Below are 8,987 nucleotides of genomic sequence, written 5' to 3' on the forward strand. Positions count from 1 at the left end.
ATCACATAGGGTTTTCTGCCCTTGTATTTATATATGTGATATGTATTTATTATATATAGATATATATTATGTATATAGATATATATAATATATATTATATATATATTTATATTTAATTATTTTCTTACCTCCTCCTAAACTGAAACTCCTCAATGACAGGAATATTATTTTATATGTTTTCTATCTCCCCATAGTATCTAGCATAATGATAGGCTTATAATTAGATGCTGAATAAATTGAATTTTATTTTATTGAATTTTTGAGATTGATCCTATATGAAAAGGTAGTTAGCACCGAAGGGTGGGGTATTACACTGTTAGTGTAAAGTTGAGCTCAAGGATAATAGGCAATTAGGAAAGTGCCTTAAAATTGGAGGTGACATGTTTGTAGTAATAGATAAGGAAGATCCTTAACAATGTTGGGAAACTATACAGATATTTATGAAGAAGTTCTCATGGCAAAAGATCTTAGAGAATGAAATTTTGAAGTAACAATGTTACTCATGAGGCTGGCTTCACTGGCCACAGTTTGAGAATGGAAAAGAAAAATTGCATTAGTGCAACTCAGTACCAGAGACTGTAGAAACTATCATCATACCTCCATCCATTTAGTGATAGGCACATGTGCCCAGAGAGGCTTCTGAAAACCTAATTTTCTTGCTTCAGCTATTTTGACTGGCCTAGAAAGGAATACTGACCTTCTGTAGCTTCTACTTAATATAAAGGAACAATTGACAGGGGCTCTATTCTAGCCTTTATTGGGCTGTGAGGAGAACCCAATCTCAGCTTTCAATAGACAGAAACAGAAATGGGAAAAATAGTTCCCCAAACCTTTGATGACTGACATTTGGTTATATTTTCTCCTGAGTTTCCCTTTTCTGTCTATCCCCCAAGAAATTCTTCCAACCCCTCTTTTCAATCTTCCTTTTCCTTGCTTTCTTTCCTTTTCCAACCCCAATTTTCTGAATGTACAAACTGAGAGATTCTTTATAAATGGAATAGAGTTATGGGTATTGCATTGTGTTACTATGCCCCTGCAAGCAATAGTTTAGCATCTATAGCCAAATGTCTTTCCTCTAGAATGCATTGAAAATTGATGGGTAATTTTGATCAATTTAATAAAATACATAGGTCTTGATTGATGGTAGTTGAACAAGGAACGTAATATTAAGATAGGCTGTGTGAATCAAGAGAGAATTTTAAATACGTCACAATGCAGAATTTCTGAGGGTAAGGACCAAAGGACACTAGCTGAGAGTTATGTTTAAGTGACTGTGAGTGTTAATAGTAAAGTGGTTTGTTTATAGGATCACAGATCTTGCCTAGGGGTTCTTAATCTGGGGTCTGTACATCTCAAAAGGATACATGATAGATGAAATTGAATGGGAAAAAATTAAATCTTTATTCTCACTAATGTCCAAGATTTAGGATTTTCTTCAATTAAATAAAAAATGTTATTCTGAAAAGGGAGCCATAGTTTCAGACTGCCAAAGACTCATGGCACAGAAAGGTTAGAGATCCACTATCTAGAGCTTGTGGGAACCTCAGAAGTTATCTAGTCCATCTTTTGCATTCTACAGATGAAGAAACTAAGGCTATAGCAGGTTAACTGACTTGCCTGAGGGCACACATAGAATTGCTCCCAAGGTAGAATTTAAACCCAGTTCACCTTATTCCAGAGACAACACTTTTCATTTTGTCAAGTTGGCTTTATAGGAAAGAATGAAGGAAGCAAACATTTTTTTAAAGCTTCTACTCTGTGCCAGGCGCTATGAGAAGCACCTTATAAATATTATTTCATTTGATGTTTATAACAACTTTGTGAGGTGGGGGCTATTATTATTAGCATTTTCAGATGGGGAAACTGAAGCAAACATTAAATGACTTCTCTAGAGTTGCGTAGCTAGTAAACATCTGAGGTCATATTTAAACTACAGTCTTTTTGCTTCTAGGTCTAGTTTAATCTGCTGTGCCTCTTAGCTGTCTCATAGAACTCAGCCTGGATCTAGGAGTGGAAAGGGGGGGGGAACTAGCAAATTAAAGGTATGATCTCAAAGCAGAGGGCAGGGAGAGTATCAAATTCTGAAGACAAATTGCCCACCAATGGGGTTTTGTGGGTATTGGCACCATTTGACTGGCATGAAAAGGGTTGTTGCCATATCTTCCTTGGCATGTTAAAAGACTGATAACTGGCCCAGAACTGAGACGAATTGGAATGTATTGTAATCTGTGCTTATTAAAAATTGATTATCCATTTTCCCTCCCCTCCCCTTTCCCTATTTGCATTTTTTGATATTAATTTGTATCAGTATATCCTGTTTTCCACAATAGCTCTCCTTGAAGATAGGGATTGTTTTTCTTAGATTTCCATATGGTGCATCTGGCATAGTTACTAGAATATAGTAGGCACTTATTGAGTGCTTATCAGATTAATGCTGAGCCTCAGGGTGCAAAGCTGTCTCTCAGTAAAGTATTCTTGGGGCTAATTTCAAAACATACATGGACACATACACGATCCTGACATCTGAGTATTCCATCTGGACATATTGTGTTTCATTCCCATGTGTAAGTATAGAAAGGAATTGTATGGGATAATTTCTCATCATCACCCAAGTTAGAAGCCATCAATGGCTCCTTTAAACATACTTTAATCCTATAATATGTATATATATGTACACATACATATATATATGTATATATGTATGTATATATACACACATATATGTATCCCAAACTTGACTTTTTATTTGCTATTCCCAGGACTTTGCACAGGCTGTTCCCTCAGGCCTGGGATGTACTTGCCTTTTAGATTTCCTAGCTTCCTTCAAGGCCATCAGATAGCATCCTACTAGAAGCCTTTCCTGAGCCCCCTAGTTGGTAATGCTCTCTCCTACTTCATATTTATTTATATTTATTATTTATTAATTTTAAATTAATTAAAAATGAAAATGAAAAATTAAAAGAACTCATATTTATTAAGCTGCACATTTATTTTATCTTTTTGCCTAATAAATGTGCATTCCTTGATGCCAGGGAGTGTTTCCTTTTTTTTTTTTTTGCCTCTGTATATCCCAGTACTGATAATAGTGTCTAAAACACAGTAAAGGCTTGTTGAATTCACAATGCATTGAAAACACTTTGCTCTCTAAGAGCCAAAGATTTTGTTGACTGGTGAAGAGATTGTTTGAAAATGCCCAGGATAAACCGAGGTGATTTCAGCTTGTGCCTCTTATGAGCTATCCATTCTTCAGAGATGTAGTCCAGATGTTGCTATTTCAGACAATTCAAACCAAATTAAAAGATTTTTAACATTTATTAGAGAGTAAGTATGAAAATATTATCCAAACATAGATTCAGGAGCTAAAGAAAAATTATAAGTTTTAAAACTATGACCGCTAAAACATCATGGGCAAGTTTTGGAAAACATACATGAATTGTACTTAGTGTAGTTATCCCAGAAAATTAACTTCTTTTCCATTTTTGCTCTTGCTGCCATTGCAATGATATGATAGATGCTTGTTGATCAGAATAACATTTTGGTGGAATGCTATTGTTTTTGTAGGTGTAGAGGGTCTCCTGCCTGAGTTACATTAATTCCTATCTAAACTTCCTTATCAATGTTTTCTTATCTAGCCATAAGGGCAGCTCTTTTCAGTTCATTGGGGTCTTTTTCCTTAGTATCTCAAAGGCACCACTGTACTTTGGGGTGCCCAACTATTGTGTCTCATTCATGACATATGACTGGCCCACCTCATTTTCTAGCCATGTATTTACCTTAAAATGTTTTTTTTAATGTCAATTCTTGCTTAGAAGTCATCATTGATAACATGCCGCAACCCATTTATTCCAACCATGCATCTGACTCTTGTTCTTTGGGGTATTAATAATAACCCATTTGTAATAAGTAGGTTATTAATCATGCTCTTCAGATTAGGGTGCTCCATGCTTTTGTCCATATCATATCTTTATTGTCAAAAATATCTTCTAGCATCAAGGATTTTGAAATCTTTGAAACGAATGTGCCATTTTCCAATTGCAATCTCCTCTCAGAACTTCTTTTTTTACTCATTTCTAAGTTTTGCTCATTATCTGTCTTTAGTGCCTGTCTAAGGTGCATTTATACATATAGATGTTTTAAGCAGCAGAATCTTATCATCAGTGATCATTTGCAAGAAAGATTTTTTTCAAAGAGTCTATGTGTATATTAAAAGGTCATTCTAAAATGATCAGATTTAGGTGCATCAGTTTTATGGAGAATTTTCACTCAAGAGTTCTTAGCCCAATGTCTTTCCACCTCCCTACTTTGGCAAGCATAAAATTTCAAAATATTGGGTTCTTTGTCCTACATTTCTCTTCCATATGGAATGTTCTCGGGCCATATTCTCCTAAGATGCTATATCTGATTCACAGTTTTAAAAACAGAATCTGGAGGCCACCTAAAACATTTTCTTTATGCTTTTAAGCATATTCCTTAGTTCATTTGGGAGCAGGCACTTATTTTGGGAGAATGGAGTGAGACATTCTGATAACAAGTCTGGCCTAGAGAATCTGGCATTTGGTAATCAGTGCTAAAAAGTATCATGACTGCCCACGAATATACTTGGTTCAGAGGTTTTTCCACAGTGAATATTTATGGTATTTTCCCAACCCTTCAAGATACTTTATGTAGAATGGTGGGAATTACAACTACATGGTAAACTGCAAACTTAATTTTACATTTACCATTCCCACTGAAGCAGAGAATCATAGCATCACAAAATTGGAAAGGATGTTAGAGGTCATAAATTCCAACCTGTCCATGAACAGGAATCCTCTATTGCAACATCCTTGAAAAAGACTTCCGTGAAAGAGATCCTTCTACCACTTGAAATGGCCCATTTTACCTTTGAATCATATTATTTGAGTATATTATGTGTATGTATATATTCACATATTTATATATAATATATGTATCTTTTATCTTTGCATCTTTTCATCTTCAGATATATCCCTTCCCTCATTCCTCTCCAGAGAACCATTTCTTCATTCTTTAGAACAAAGCAAAAAATTAAAAAAAAGGAAGATTTGAAAAAAACAGTTCAGTAAAACTAATCAATTCATTGACTGTAACTGATAGTATATGCAAAATTCCACACACCTCCTCTGCTTGTTCTTTCTCTTCTTTGTGGCCAAGACTGATTTTAATTTCACAATCAGAAAATTCTATTTGTTTGGAAATTTCTTTCTTTCTTATATTACATCTGGATCTATTATAATAGATCTAGATTCACTTCATTCTTTCTGTGGGGACAAGGAGAATAAGTAAAATTCCTCTCATGCATGACAAATCCTCAAATACTTGAAAGATATCTCCCTCCGTGTTTTCATTTCCATCCACAGTTCTTTCAACTGATCTACAAATGATATGGTTTTCAGTTCCCTCACTCATTCCAGTTGTCCGACTCTTAATATTTTCCAGTTCATCTTTTTTAGGTGTGGCCCTTAGCACTCCACAAAATAGCCCATATATAGTCTGATCAAGATAAGAGACAGTAAGGCTATTGCTGACTTCATTTTAGACATCTAAGTACTATTCCATTCAATCTAATTATTAAGCATCTGCTTTGTTCATGGAACAGTCCTAGGAATTGAGAATTCATAAATAAAAAGAAAGACACAAACAAATAAAACACAGTGCTTATCTTCAAGGAGCCTATGTTCTCTTAGAAGGATAAAGCAAGGAAACAGATAAGGAGATAGGCGATTATTCAAGGTGAAAAGAACATGAAGGGGGCAGCTGGGTAGCTCAGTGGATTGAGAGCCAGGCCTAGAGACAGGAGGTCCTAGGTTCAAATCTGACCTCAGACACTTCCCAGCTGTGTGACCCTGGGCAAGTCACTTGACCCCCATTGCCTAGCCCTTACCACTTTTCTGCCTAGGAGCCAATACACAGTATTGACTCCAAGACGGAAGGTAAGGGTTTTAAAAAAAAAAAAAAAGAAAGAAAAGAACATGAAGATAGGGAATGTTTCACAAATGTGAATGATGGTCACATAATGATTATCCCAATAATTTTCTCTGAATCATCCCAAGTTTATCATACGTATTGATTCCACGGTTCATACAATGCAATCCAACAGCCATTAAATCAGTATTTTTTATGGACTAAGTCCTGGTACCACAAAGAGAAAAAATGAAAACTGTCCAGTCTTGAAGAAGCTTGTATGGAAAGACTTATGTGTGGAGATCCTTCTAATAGAGGAAATTTACCTTAAGAGGGAACATTTCTCTCCATCTCTGGTTCTTCATTTTCCTTCTTTTTAAATGTAGACATTTCTCAATGTTCTATTGTCAGGTTTTATTCTCTCTTTGCACACTCTTTCTATTGGCAATCTTATCCCCTCCTGGCTTCAGTGATCACACTTGTGTAACTGATCCATCTAATTCTCTATTTTTTAACCACTTTTCTGGCCCCTAGGTCTGAATTTCCCACTGCTTTGTGGATATAATGATCAAAATATTCCTCTAGCAACTCCAATTCAAACACGAGTAAAATCAAATTCACTCTCTTTTTCACACTCCAGACCAACTCTTCCCCTGTACCTTTCCTATTTCAGTTGATGGCACACTTATTCTTTTAGTCACCTGGTCTCAAAACTTAGAATTTTTTTTCATTGTGTTCTCTTTATCATTCTCATTCCCAAAAAATTAGATTCAATTTTGTTAACTTCAAATAATATGATTATTCTGTTCTGAGTCTGTAATAACTTTTATACTCTCAAATGGCTAGAGGTTTGTCAGGACCAAGAAAGGATCTAGAGATAGACCATTAGAAGCAATTGCCCACCAGTAAAATTCAAATTTAAATCAAATATTTATGAAGTGATCGCTATGGTGGTCATTTGGAAAGAGTGCTGGAGGTGAAATCCCAGATACAAATCTTAACTCTGTCACTTACTACTTATGTGAACCTTAGAGAAATCATCTCATTTTTTTTTCAGGTTCCCCATCTATTAAATAAAAGTTTGGATTAGGTGACCTTTGAGGTCCCTTATAATTCTAAACCTATTGCCTTAGGTACAAATCTTGATTCTAAGTGTTAAGGATACAGCAAGATGGTGCGCTGGATAGAATGCTGGGAGTCAGGAAAACCTGAGTTCAGATCCAGCCTCAGACTTTTTAACTACAACACTGGGCAAGTCTCTTAAATCCTACTTGCCTTTTTTTTTCATCAGTAAAATGGGAATAATAATAATAACAGCTACATTCCAGTGTGAGGACAAAATGAGATAATATTTGTAAAGTGCTTTGAAAAATTTTAAGTGCTATATAAATGCTAGGGGCAGCTAGATAGTACAGTGGATAGAGCACTGGACTTGGAATCACGACGACAACATCATGAGTTCAAACCTAGCCTCAGACATTTACTAGCTGTGTGACCCTGGGCAAATCCTTTAATCCTATTTCCCTCAGTTTGTCATCTGTAAAATGAGCTGAAAAAGGAAGTGACCAACCACTCCAATATCTTTGTCAAGAAAACCCCACATGACTTCATGAAGAGATGGACATGGTTGAACCACACAACAATATAAATGCTATTACTGTTTTAACCATCATAACACTTATTAAAAATTTTAAATTAATGATACAGAGACAAAGATGAAGCAATTTGTGTTCTCAAAATGCTTCCATTCTATTGGGTAGATGGGTTAGTGAAATATAAAATATACTTAACATGGTTAAATGCAAAGTATTGTGAAGAGGAAGAAAGTGATCATGAGTGGGTATTGGCAAAGGCCTCACATAAGACTTGGCATCTCAGTTGAGCTTTGGATGAATCTAAGGAGTCAAGGAGGAAGAGCTGAAGAGGATTTGTATTCTTGGTATGGGATCTAACTTATACAAAGGTTTGGAGGCAGGAGAGATGGATGGATCAATTTGGGGACTGACAAGGTCATTTTGGTTGGAACAAAGAAAGTCTGGATAGGCTGGAAGGCAAGCTAGAGTCAGAGTAGGGAGGAATGTAAATGAACATTATGGATAGAAAAGTGACATGCTTATATATATATATTTATATATATATATATATATGTATGTATGTATGTATGTAACATATTTAATGTCAAAGTTAAAGATTGAAGAGGGGAGAGACTAGAAACAGGGAACTGATCTAGGAACTCTCTTCCCTCCCAAATACTGTCATATTCATTCATCTAGAATTCTCTAAAAGTAGAATGAATGAGTTGTCTTGGTAGGTGGTGAAATCTCCATCACTACAGGTCTTCCAGATGAAGCAGGTGACAACTTGTTTTATTGGTGATAATCTAGAACAGGCATCTCTTTAACCATAGGTTGGGATAGATGTTCAGGTACGGGTGTTTGATGATTTTGGAGACCCACTATTTTTTCTGAGAATGGGTTTCTGAGTTCCTGCTCAAACACTCACTGGACTAAGTGGCCCTATCAGTTCTGAGAATCTAGAATTTCTGTGGGTTTCTAGTTCTGTACAACTGCATTCACAGCCATTAGGAAGATGTTAACATTTATTTCCAAGGTGCTTCTTTAGAACCCTGCAATAAAAAAGCCAAAATAGGCCTTTATTTTTTCTTTGAATTTACCTTTAAGCTGCATTTTCATTACGACATTTGCTTTGCAAAGTGCTATAAGTCTTTCCTTCTTGAAAGCTTTATTGTTTTAGGTGTTCACAAAATATCCTCCTCTTGATCTAAAATTCTTAAAACTGAAAAAAATGCCATAAGAGTAAAGCAGTATAAAGGAGTTTTTTTATAATGTGACTTCTGTGTGACAGCCTCTGCCTTCTAGGCTTACCATAGGATATCTGCTCAGCCTTTTATCCTGTGTAATTCTTGAGATGCAGTCTGGAAGGAAGGAAAGAGGGAAAGAAAAAAAAGAAACATAGGAAGGAAAGAAGGAGGAAGGAAGGAAAGAAGGAAGGGACGGAGGGAGGAAGCTTTTATTAATTGCCTTTTATGTGTCAGACATTGGGGG

General features: G+C 35.7%; 1 protein-coding gene across 1 annotated transcript in view; it reads left to right on the forward strand.

Annotated features, from left to right (window-relative positions):
* ZMAT4 (zinc finger matrin-type 4) overlaps positions 1-8,987 on the forward strand; it is a 371,506-nt gene that overhangs the window by 11,611 nt on the left and 350,908 nt on the right. The gene's annotated exons all lie outside the window — the stretch shown is intronic.

The sequence above is a fragment of the Gracilinanus agilis genome, chromosome 2 (genome assembly GCF_016433145.1).
Source record: "Gracilinanus agilis isolate LMUSP501 chromosome 2, AgileGrace, whole genome shotgun sequence".
In the NCBI taxonomy this organism is placed as follows: Eukaryota; Metazoa; Chordata; class Mammalia; order Didelphimorphia; family Didelphidae; genus Gracilinanus; species Gracilinanus agilis.